At 44.3% G+C, this 10,664-nt stretch overlaps 1 long non-coding RNA gene across 5 annotated transcripts in view; it reads right to left on the reverse strand.

Annotated features, from left to right (window-relative positions):
* The window catches only part of LOC103005668 (uncharacterized), a 40,101-nt gene extending 39,640 nt beyond the window's left edge, over nt 1–461 (reverse strand). For all 5 annotated transcript variants that reach the window (XR_003623944.2, XR_451548.2, XR_451549.2 and 2 more), the window contains exon 1: nt 93–461. This is a non-coding gene — a long non-coding RNA (uncharacterized LOC103005668). The remainder of the gene's footprint in view (nt 1–92) is intronic.
* Nucleotides 462–10,664: the final 10,203 nt, after the last annotated feature.

The following is a 10,664-nucleotide window of genomic DNA, read 5'->3' on the forward strand; positions in this document are numbered from 1 at the left end:
GCCCTGACCGGGGCATGAAGAGTGAACACACATGTACACAGACAAACAGAGACAGACAGACAGACACACACACACACAAAGTACTTACATACCTGAAGCTACTATCCAGTTCCGTGAGAGTTTTCTGCTTTTTCACCTCTCTAAGCTGTTGTCCCCTCTTGCTTACTCCATTTCTTCCCTTCTCTGCTTGGCTGATAATGCTCAAGCCCACCCTTTATAATGTGCGGGCTGAGTTCTTGGACGTACGTGTGCTGCCAGGTGGATTAGCGCTGGGTCCTCCAGCCCCTGGAGTTGGCTTTTCACCGTAATTCATTCACTTTGATCAACACAGTTAGGGGGTCACTGGTCGATGCCTCTACCTTCTCAGCTCCCTTTAGAATTGTTCTAGGATAGCTGCAGCCAGGCTCAGAGCACACCCCAACTCCCAGCCTTCACTCTTCAAGCCTTCAAAAATCCTAGACTATGACATCTAGAACCTGAGTTTTGCCCTAAAGCAATCCTGTGTTTGTTTATCTTGTGCAAAACTCTCTGACTAATTGCTAGGAGTCAGGAGCCTACTGCCCTGAAAATAGGATGTTAATGATCCACGGAGAGACCACAGCTGAGTAAGCTAAGCGAGCACGTTGGCAGCCCCTCTCAGGCTGATGGAGTGCCCTTTGGAAAGAGCTGCGGTGGCAGCATCCAAGGAGGCAGATCCAAGGTCCCGAGAGGCCCAGGTGTCATCCCAGCTTGTTCGTTGCATAGGAAATATTTACAGAGCAATCACTTTGTGATAGACACTGTGCTAGGGCTAGAAATAACGTGCTGGGCCCAGAGGAAGCCTCTCCTGGCGGCTGTCTCCCTCCCCAGAGGTTAGGTGTCCAAGAAATGTTTTCATTTTATTACTTACCTTTCTGCTGTGTAACAGTTTCATTACTTATCTCTTCCTGAAGTTGTAAATTCTTTGAGAGAAGAGAACACTTGTATATTTTTGTGTCATAGCATCTTGTCTGGCACATGGTAGATGCACAATAATTCTATATTGTCTTAGTCTGTTTGGGCTGCTATAACAAAAATATCATAGCCTGGGCGGCTTAAACAACAAACATTTCTTTCTTACAGTTCTGGAGGCTGGGGAGTCCAAAATTAAGGTGCCAGCAGATTCGGTGTCTGGTGAGGACTTGCTTCCTGGTTCATAGATGGCGTCTTCTTGCTGTATCTTCACATGATGGATAATGGAAAGGGAGCTTTGTGGGGGTCTCTTTTATGACTGCACCAATCCCATTAATGAGGGCTCTACCCTCATGACCTAATCATTTCCCAAAGGCCTCACCTCCTGATACTATCACATCAGGAGTTAGGATCCCAGCATATGAATTTGGGTGGACATAAACATTCAATTCATTGTATTAGATGAACACCTGAAGTTCCACCATTATTAGTTTATTCCACTGGGTTTTGCATCATCTTCTTTCAAGGTGCCTCTTAATATGCAAATCATTTGTATTTGACAAAAATACATTCAGGTCCTGGGTCCTTAGTTATTTAATTTTGTTAATTTATTTAAAATAGGTGGTATATTCCTATGCTTCAAAGTTGTGAATGGTACATAACCCAGCATCCTGATAATATCGGGTGACTATATAAACGGAGCCTGGAAACAGAGAGGGATGGAACAGGGAAAGTGTCAGCTGGGGTACAAATGTGGCTGTCTTTGTCATTTTGCTGTCTTGTGTTTTTCTTCTTACTCTGTGTCTATGTTATATTATGTGGTTAATCAAAAAGCAAACAAAACACCTCTACCACCAAACAAAAAGTCATTGGTATCACTACATGATTAGACATGGTAGAACACCTTTATACTAGACTTTTTTGTTTGTTTCCAAGTGATGAACTTAACATTAACACACACACACACAAATAGCATTGAATGACCTAACTGAAAAGTTTAGAGATCTTCAGGCCTGGCTGGATCTAGGTGCTTAAGTGGTGAAATAAACAACTATTAGCCCAAGTCTTTCCTTTCCAGGCTAGCAAACCTGGGAAAAAATATGTATTTCCCAATAATTTCCCAAATGTTTTCAGTCCTGGGACTAATGCTGAGTATTTCTGGTTGGCCAAGTCTGGGTCTCATACTCCCTCTTGGGAGTCAGGACGGAGCAGGGGAGTCAGGATGCTGTTATCAGAAGAAGGAGGGATTGATGCTGGGAAGGCAAAACTACATTCTTCCATGACACCTGCATACTCGTTAGACTCATCCAAGGCCGGGGACACAGCCTAACAATCCATGTGGCTTTATATTTACTTTCCGAGAGCTCGCAGGTCAGAGATGGCTAAACATTTCTGGCACATCACTAGGATAATTGAATCACAAGTTCAGGGCAGAGAGAAGCATTGACTAGTTATGTTGACTGATTACCAATGAGCCTGACTTCTGCTCAAATCAGAAAATGGAAGAGAGGGTGAAGATACCCTGGTCAGATTTGCTTACAAACCATGATTCTACACCTGCCATTTTTACTATAAACTTGTTGGCATTTTTGGCCTCCCTACTTTGGTTTAAAAGTTAATGCATCCCACTTCTTTCAGAGATCTGCTCTCCCACGGTACACAGCCTTGCAAGGACTGTCCCTTGGCCACATGTGGTCACATGAGCCAACCCCGGGGGAATCTACTCTATGGTGTCAAAGAAAAAACATTTTTCTGACACTTACTAAAGAAGAATAACAAAGACTTTCTTCAAGGGGCTACTGCAATGGAGTTTGCAGTAGGGAAGAGAGATTGGGCTCAACTCCAAATACAACATGAAAAGTGGAGATTTATAGCCAAGGAGCTAAGGAGGGGAGTGGTCAGTGGATGGAAAATTACTGAAGAGGGTAGGGTAATTCTTGCTAAACTGACCTAACAGTAATCTTGCTGAAGATAGCCCAAGGTGATCAGATAGTACCTGGGGAATGGTGGCAGATGAGGAATTTGATCAGATTTTGAGGGTGGAGAGTCTGGCTAAATTGACTTGACAGGATTTTTGCTAAAACCAGGCAATGCAATGAGCACGAGAGCCCGGAAGGTTGAGACCTCATTGAAAAGAGCGGTCAGAGGAGCCTGACAAGTTTGGTCAAGAAGAGAGTCTTTGATAAACAACCAGGTCCTGCTGTATATCACAGGGAACTATATTCAATGTCCTGTGATAAACCATAATGGAAAAGAATATGAAAAAGAATATATATATATATATGTGTAACTGAATCACTTTGCTGTACGGCAGAAATTAACACCACATTGTCATCAACTATAATAAAATACCAAAAAAAGAGAGTCTTTGTCAATGCCTCAGGGCTCTAAATTTTGAGGACAGTGTTGAAAGATAATCTAGAGCATATTAAAAATTTTAAGTTTATTTGAACAAAGATCAATTAGAATCAGGCAGCATCCAATCTAGCAGATAGAAAGGAGCTCCGAGCAGCTGTACAAAATGAGAGACTTTTATAGGCAGAAGGGAGCAGGAACAAGGAAGTTATACGAGGCAAAAAGTGGGTTGGTTATTGCGAGGTTACTTTTCTTTAGGGGATGACGTGGGTCTATCAGGCAGATGACCTAACTATTACCCTCCTGAATCGGTCCCCAACAAGCGTTCTTTCTGTCCAGTGTCCATTGAGCCAATAGAATGAGACCGAGACCGAGTTTGGTTCAGAAGCAAAGGAAAGCTTTATTCGTGGAGCAAAGAATGGAGAGACTTGAGCTCTGAGTACATACTCTCCCCAGAAGGTTGTGGGCAGGGCAGCTTTGGAGCCGGGAGGGGGCGGGGTTCCCCCAGGTCTGACGCAGGCGCGCTGCTCACGGCTCCAGGTCCCAGTGCCAGGCGAAGCCTCTCTGCGCACAGCCCGCAGCCGCCATCTTGAGTCGAGGTGCCGTGTGCAGCGCTTCTGCGCACGGCCCGTCCTGCTGAGGGGCGGGCGCCGCCATTTCCCGTGAGGAACGCTGGTCGGAGTTGCCAGGTTTGAGGCCTCTGCACGCAGCACCCTGTGAGCAAGTGAAACTAGACTAAGCCCAAAGGAAAAACAAAAGGTTAGACTTTATTTTATTACCCAGATTTTAGTTTCCTTTCCCGGAAGTTGTTAACAGTGTCTGCCGGTGATAGCACTACTGCTGACCAGGCGATTCCTGAGTGGCTGGTTTAAGACTCCATTTCTGGGAGAGCGGAACCTGTGATTAAGTTCAGCCTTGCTTTGGTGACGTGGGAAAGCATAAGCGACTCCATTTTGGCCTGTTGTTTTTTAACAACAGTCATTCAGAGATTGGGGGGAGAAAGTAAAGCTGCGGAGCTGCCCGAATTACTACTGTTTTGAGCCCAATTCCATAGCCTTGTTTTTGGTTCTTCAAGTTACTTAACATCCTCTCCATTCATTCCTTTTCTTCATGAATTCGCCGGAGCAAATTTCTGTTACCTGCGCACAAAGAACCGATGTGATGTAACAGAGGAGTGCAGTGTGGTCTGAGCATGTTAAGTCTGGCATGTTGATTTCTTCCTCCGTAAAATGAGACTATTAATTTATATTTGATGGACTGGTGTAAGGATTCGAAATATAACGGCTTAGTGCAATGACAGCGTGTTGTGCATTAATGAACGATTTTTAAATTGGGGGATCCGTGGATGGACTGGCTTCTAGGAGTCAGTGAATCTACCAGAATGTATAGGCTGAACTGTGTTCATGTGGGGGCATGTGCATGTACAGTTACTTAATTTTTTTAAATCACTTTTGTTATTTATTTATTTATTTATTTATTTACTTACTTATGGCTGTGTTGGGTCTTCGTTTCTGTGCGAGGGCTTTCTCCAGTTGCGGCAAGTGGGGGCCACTCTTCATCGCGGTGCGCGGGCCTCTCACTATCGCGGCCTCTCCCATTGCGGAGCACAGGCTCCAGAGGCGCAGGCTCAGCAATTGTGGCTCACGGGCCTAGTCGCTCCGCGGCATGTGGGATCCTCCCAGACCAGGGCTCGAACCCGTGTCCCCTGCATTGGCAGGCAGATTCTCAACCACTGCGCCACCAGGGAAGCCCCCAGTTACTTATTTTTTTGAGAAGAGAGTTCATTAGATTCTCCAAGTGGTCCCTGAAATTATGTGAAGAAATACCTCCCCATCCCCAGCACTAGACTAAGCTCTGTGAGGTCAGGGATAATCCTGTCTTGTTTTCTTCTCTAGCCCCACCTCCTAACACAAAGCCCGGCACTGAATACGTTAGCCACTCAACACATACTTGTTGAATGAAGAAAAGAAGAACCTTAAGTGCTTTGAGGTTGGATTTCCTCTCCTATAAAATCGGAGAGCTGGCAGAGTTGTCTCTGAAGTTCATTTCATTTCTGACCAAGAGTCCCTGGAATTGTATATCCCAGAGAAGTGAAATGGCACGCCCAAGAGAGCTCCAGGGCCCCAGCCCGTATTCCAGGGCTCTGGTATCTACAGTGCCTACGTCTCTTACACTTGGTTCAAAGGCTTCTACTCCTGTTGAATGTCTGGTTTCTCCGAGAGTTGTTGCCAGGTGTGACTGAGGTGAGCAGTTGACAGGTGCCTACTGTTAGGTCCTTTGGGAAGGCAGATATAGGGAAATGGCTGATAGACTGTTGATGTGTTCTTCTGACCCCCTCCAAGGAAATGGCATCATAATTTGGGGGGACTTGGCTGAGCTCTCTTCCCCAGACTGTCTGATCACTCTTATTCCAGAAATGAGACGCCTTTGTTTTCCCCTGATCATGGTGGCAAAGGTGATACTGAGCCTGGAGCTGGTGTGTGCGTGTGTGTGAAGGGGGCACACTCATGCTCTGTTGGTATCATTGAAAGTGGACAAGACTCTCTGAAGTGGGGGTAACATCACAGCATGGATCAGAATTTTCATGGTGCATGTCTTTTCTCCCACTGTCAAAATTTCTATTTCCAAAAAATCAATTTCAAGTTTAAAAAGTTTTCACTTTCAAAGTGAGAATTTTAAGTAATTCTCACTTTGGGAAATTTTCTTAAGGAAATTATATTAGCACAAAGAATTGACGAGTCAAATCAACCTCAAGTGAATCATACATCTAATCTAATGCTTATCCTTACTAGTGATTGAAGATCGCAAGCAAGATGTAGGCACAAACATTGCATTCCTTTTATGAAGGAGCTCAGATCTGTCAGCTACAGCTTCCTAGTTGTTCTGGGTTAGTTTTGGATTAATCAGTGAGTTCCCAGTGCTGGGTATGGATAATTGTCCTCAGGTGAAGCAATTTTGGCTTTGTGGTTTCCCAGTTTTATCTTCCATTAATTACATAGGTAGAAATGTCTGCATGATGACTTCCTATTCTCTAGCCAGTCATTGCCCACAAATTCCAGGTTTACTCTCAGTAAGCAATCTAGACAAGCCAGGTACATCCTGCTAAAATTATTTTAGAGGTAAGCTCTCCCTGGTCTCTTTCTTCTAGTAAATACCATTAGCCTATTTTCAAGGAAGTCTTGAAATGAATGGTGGAGGCCATTCATTTCCAGGTATTCCCTGGCTGGGAAGGAGGGAGTCATGGACTGTTGTAACTCCTTCCTTTCCAGAAATAATCTGAAAAGTACAAAAAGTAACATATAGGAGGGTGGTGATTACCATATCTTCATGATGATTGTTAAAATGTAATTCTCAAAATGTTGAAAAGCATAGTTTTTATAAAATGCATAGTGAACATGTGTGAGAATTTCATTTAACTTATTAATGAGGGAAAACGCAGAATGAAAAAGCTGGATACAAGAAACTGGAGGAAATTAGGGGTTCTGTTTGGGGCTCAATAAGTTTGTGATGCCTGTGACATATCAGAGTGGAGAGGGCAATCAGGCAGTCGCGTGTACGAATCTCAAACAGGAATGAATGGGATAGAGACATACATTCATAAACCAGCGCCACTTAGATGATATTTAAAGTCCTGGAAATGAATGAGATCGACTAGGAAGTTGGTTGAATTAAGATATTTTTACACATTGGAACATTGTAGGGCTCTTAAAAGGGATTAAACCGCAGTGAAAATATGTTTATGATTTATTGTGGCATGAAAAAAACCACGGCTTCGAGAAGATAATGCGTGATACAATTCTATTTGACCATCAAAAAGTTAAATAATAAAGTGTAAATAATAAACTTGGGCAAGGTATTCACCCACCAGTTAGTATTACTATACTAGTCTGAGAATTCTTTTTTCAATTGCCAGAGAATTAACAAAACCAAGAGCAATACTTACAATCCCTTGCATTCTAACTTATGCCTTGCATTTAACTCATGTGTTGAGATTTAAACAGCACTTTTGTGTATGTATTTCAAGTAATCCTCAAAAATACCTTCTTAGATGGGGGAGGGGTATTCTGATTGTCTTCTAGTCACTCCACTGGTGAGGGAGGGAATCTCCCACCCTAAATAATATGAAATTGCCTGAACGCAGAACAAGGCAACACTGCACAGATGAGATGGACAGCTGTTTATGAGTCACACATGTACTTACAGCCCCGGGGCAGGAGGACTCTGCATGCCCTGCAGGGCCACAGGGGGGTTTTTCTCTGAGTGAACAAGCAAGGACCATGGTGGGCAGATTGGGTAGTAACAGGAGGGTAAGGTGATCCCTGGTTCCTGAGGAGGATGTGATTGACTTCCTGGGCTAGCAGGGAAGTGAAACCCATTAGGGTTTCACTCAGCAGACTGAGTGTGGTGCAGCTGTCTCAGCAACAGGGGAACTAGGCAGGTTGTTACCGAATGAGTGCAAGGCCCTCCTTGTGCGGCCCTAGCTGAACCGACGCCCCTCTTGGCTCGGTCAGGGAGTTCTTCCTTGCTCAGGTTCAAACTGCCAATAAGGAAACTGAGTTTGGTGCAAGCAAGACAGACTTTTATTCAATGGCCAGAGAATGGAGAAGGGGAGCTCATGCCCTGAAGACAACTTCTTCCTGATTACAAGCAGGGACAAGATTTTTATAGGAAAGGATGAAGGAGGTTATTGGGGGCGGGAGTCTTTTGTCATCCGATTCGTGGAAATGAGTGGGGATTTCCCAGAATGCCGTTCACACCTCTTTTCTGCCTTATCTGGCCATTTGGTATCTGGGTCCAAACAGGCTGAGCCAGTATGGCACCAGCAGGTGGAGATTTTATCACAATGAGGTGGTAGTGATACGTGGAGCAAACTTTGTCCCAATTTTGAAGTTCAGGCAGCTTATACTGTTTTCTTGTGGTTAAGCCTTCTTGTTCCTGTCATATCAACACAGCTAGAAGATACAGTCCGTTTTGGTTTTCTGCAGATTTGCCTGGCGGTCTTCATTAGAACTGGGGGGCTTCCTTGCCTCCTTGTCTAAGACAGGTGTACTTGTTTTATAGAGACAGTTTAGGTGTGGGTTAGGGACCCTTGGGTTGCTGCCCTGAGTGACAAGGTGGGGAGCCTTTCCCTCTGGAAGAGGGCATATATGGCAACAGCAGGGGAACCCACAGTAAGGCCTTTGGGGCCCTGTGAGGCTCAAACAGGCCAAGGCAGCACGTGAAATTTCAGGCTTTACAATAGAGCGTGAGGAGGGCAGCAGTTAAGAATACCCATTTTACAGATGAGAAAACTAAAAGAGAATGAGCCACACGCCCAAGGTTACCCAGGGACAAAATGTGGTCTTTTGCTAAGTCATTTTTATAAATTTTTATTATAAAAATCTTCAAGCATGCATGAAAGTAGAGAGCATAAATGAAACCTCATATAGCCATCATAGACCACAGGTGGCTATCTAAACTTAAACTACTTGGGAAAAAAAATCAGTTTCTTGTCTCAGTAGCCACTGCAAGGGCCCAGCAGCCACCTTTGTCTCCTGACTTCCATATCATACAGCTTAGATACAGAACATTTCCCTCGCTGCAGAAGGTTCTGTTGGATAGTGCTGTTCTAGATTTCGCAATTATTAATTTCTTGCATATTTCATTCACCTTTATATTTTGCTATACTATTTTAAAGCAAATCCTGGGAATTCCCTGATTGCCCAGTGGTTAGGGCTCCACACTTCCGCTGCAGGGGCACGGGTTTGATCCCTGGTTAGGGAACTGAGATCCCACGTGCCACGCAGCATGGCCAAAAAACAAAACAAAACAGAACAAAAAGAAGCAAATCCCAGTCAACATGATATTTCTCCCTTAAACAGTTCAAGAGACATCTCTACAAAGTAAAGGACATTCTCTTATATCACTACAGTGATCATCACATTTTACAAATCAACAATAATTCCTTAATCTCATGTAACACCTGGTTTATAGTTCAGTTTTTGGATCGTCTTCATCATATCTTTTTTTTTTTTTTTTTTTGGCTGCGTTGGGTGTTCATTGCTGAGTGCAAGCTTTCTCTAGTTGCAGCGAGCAGGGCCTACTCTTTGTTGCGGTGCGCGGGTTTCTCATTACAGTGGCTTCTCTTGTTGCGGAGCACGGGCTCTAGGCGTGCGGCCTTCAGTAGTTGTGGTGCGAGGGGTCAGTAGTTGTGGCTCGAGGGCTCTAGAGCACAGGCTCAGTAGTTGTGGCACACAGGCTTAGTTGCTCCATGGCATGTGGTATCTTCCCAGACCAGGGCTTGAACCCGTGCCCCCTGCATTGGCAGGCGGATTCTTAACCACTGCGCCACCAGGAAAGTCCCCATCATATCTTTTTATAATGGGTTTTCCCATCGGGATCCAGACATGGTCCACACCCTGGCATTTGGCTATTGTGTTTCTTGAATCTTTGTAAAGTAACAGAGTCCTTACTTTCCCTCTGCCCTTTTCCTATGCCATGAACTTACTGAGGAGACAACTCCCAAAGTGTTTTTTTTTTTAATATTTCAGTTTTTTATTTTTGTTTTTTCATATTGTTTTGTATTATTTATTTATTATTTTAAAAATTTGAAGTGTAGTTGATTTACAATGTTATATTAGTTGCAGGTGTACTTGTTTTTGTATTTTTTTTTTTTTTACACACACACACCACACACACACACACCCCTGCCTGTCTCGCTCATTCTTTTTTTTTTTTTTTTTTTTTTTTATGGCTGTGTTGGGTCTTCGTTTCTGTGCGAGGGCTTTCTCTAGTTGTGGCAAGTGGGGGCCACTCTTCATCGCGGTGCGCGGGCCTCTCACTATCGCGGCCTCTCTTGTTGCGGAGCACAGGCTCCAGACGCGCAGGCTCAGTAATTGTGGCTCACGGGCCTAGCTGCTCCGCGGCATGTGGGATCTTCCCAGCCCAGGGCTCGAACCCGTGTCCCCTGCATTGGCAGGCAGATTCTCAACCACTGCGCCACCAGGGAAGCCCTGTTTTTGTATTTTTATGGGAGTATAATTGCTTTACAATGGTGTGCTAGTTTCTGCCATACAACAAAATGAATTAGCTGTATGTATACATATATCCCCATATCCCCCCCCCCCCAAAGTGTTTTAAATTTAAAAACTTATTTTTTTTCTCCACTGACACAGTCTCCTTGAACTCTTCAAACCATGACGGTCAGACTCTGGGGCTCTGAATTAGGTTTTGAAGAAGTTAGTGAAATTCCTCCAGGGTGGTGGGGAGGTGACAGGCTGTCAAATCACTGGAAGTAGTACATGTTTATCATAAATCTAATGTTTGGTCCTGAAGAGTGCAGTGGGGCCAGGGAGGGAAGAACACACCCATACCGTTAGCAATTTGGGGCCAGCTGGGGG

This window comes from Balaenoptera acutorostrata, chromosome 15, assembly GCF_949987535.1.
Source record: "Balaenoptera acutorostrata chromosome 15, mBalAcu1.1, whole genome shotgun sequence".
Classification (NCBI taxonomy): Eukaryota; Metazoa; Chordata; class Mammalia; order Artiodactyla; family Balaenopteridae; genus Balaenoptera; species Balaenoptera acutorostrata.